Raw genomic sequence first — 1,749 nt, forward strand, 5'->3', positions numbered from 1 at the left:
CATGGATGCAGCTGGAAACCATCATTCTCAGCAAACTATTGCAAGAACAGAAAAGCAAACACCACATGTTTTCACTCATATGTGAGAACTGAACAATGAGATCACTTGGACTGGGGAAGGGGAACATCACACACTGGGTCCTATCATGGGGAAGGGGAGGGGCAGGGATTGCATTGCGAGTTATACCTGATGCAAATGACAAGTTGATGGGTGCTGACGAGTTGATGGGTGCAGCACACCAACATGGCACAAGTATACATATGTAACAAACCTGCACGTTATGCACATGTACCCTAGAACTTAAAGTATAATAATAATAAAAAAGAAAAAAAGAAAAAAAGAAAACATATGGTAAGAAAAGTCAGCATCACGTTGGTCACAGAGATATTGACAACGAAGAGGCCAGTGGCGGTGTGAACGCTTTTGTACTTCATAATCACATGGTTTAAGACACAGTTGCCTAAAACGGCAACAACCACCAAGGTGTACCCTATTATTAACCACAATTGCACCTGTTCGTCCTGAGACACCATCTCCGAAGCTATGCGACCCAATGTGTTGGCCAGATCGCCAGTGTTCCACGTGTGGTCAGGCAGCTTGTCAATCGTGGATAGCAGGCTATCCTAGCCAGCGCTGCCAACTGCACCTGGGAAGGTGGTGGAGGTGATTAAACCATTAAAGCCGCTGGGCACACTCAGAGCTTCATGACTCATGGTGCCGGAGTTCAGGAAAGTGCTGTGGGACGATTCTGTGGTTGGGGTGTCCAGCTTGACTCCTTTGGAGAACAGCGAGATCCTTAATCCAATGGGTCAAGGATCACCTGGGGAAGCGCAAATGAGGAGTGGAGCGTCTGTGAAGCTCTGGGCTAGCAGAAAGGGAGTGTTGTAAGGTGTATGGGTTAGGGAGAGGCAAGAAGCGCCGGTAACCAGCAAGAAGAACTGGACTGGCTTGGAGTGGGCAAGTGTGCAATGCTGAGCCGGGCAATAGAGAGCTGGGTAGGAGAATGCGACTGGCTCCAAATGCTCTTCAGCCTGGAGAGCTCAGGCAGCATCCATTCCGAACCTGGGGACAGCTTCAAGCATTACCCTAGCACCACTCCTCCTCTGTGCAGCCCAAGATAGTTCAATTTCCATTGCCTTCAATCAGTCTATGAGTCTGTCCATCCAAGCCCTGCAGGTGCTCTGGGCAGGGCAGAGTCAGACAATGCTACTAGAATTAGGAGCCAGTGCCAGTGCACGTGCCTTCTGCAGCTCTCCTCTATAGAAAATCGAGGGGCCATGCTGGAGCCCTACATCCTAAAACAGATATTGAAAGGGGGCTGGGAATCAGTGATCTTCTTTGATCCCTCTGCAGCAGTTTCCACAGAAAGACTGCTAAGATACATCAACTGGAAATCCAAGGAGCACGTTCTCTGTATCTGACCCTAAACTGGTTTTCTAAGGACCCAAAACAGCTTAAGGTTTGTTTGGGGGAATGACAGATGTATTGACAAGTAGCTGAAGACAAGACTTCAGAACTCTATCTGGAGAAGTACAGAGGGCTGGTAGAAAGGGGTTAATGTGGGAGGATCAGACAGGCAGAGGCAGGCCAAAGTGTGAATATGTAGTCTTGGCCTATTAACTGTGGTCCTTGCTCTCTTTGGTCTCTTTGAATGCGAGTTCCTCTCTCTCTCTCTCTCTCTCTCTCTCTCTCTCTCTCTCTCTCTCTCTCTCTCTCTCTCTCTTTCTGTGTGTGTGTGTGTGTGTGCTG

At 48.5% G+C, this 1,749-nt stretch overlaps 1 pseudogene; it reads right to left on the bottom strand.

The window, feature by feature from the left end:
• The window catches only part of LOC108515160 (probable G-protein coupled receptor 83), a 6,574-nt pseudogene extending 5,861 nt beyond the window's left edge, over nucleotides 1-713 (bottom strand).
• Between the last annotated feature and the right edge of the window lie 1,036 nt (nucleotides 714-1,749).

This window comes from Rhinopithecus bieti, unplaced genomic scaffold (assembly GCF_001698545.2).
Source record: "Rhinopithecus bieti isolate Rb0 unplaced genomic scaffold, ASM169854v2 scaffold_34940, whole genome shotgun sequence".
NCBI classification, from domain to species: Eukaryota; Metazoa; Chordata; class Mammalia; order Primates; family Cercopithecidae; genus Rhinopithecus; species Rhinopithecus bieti.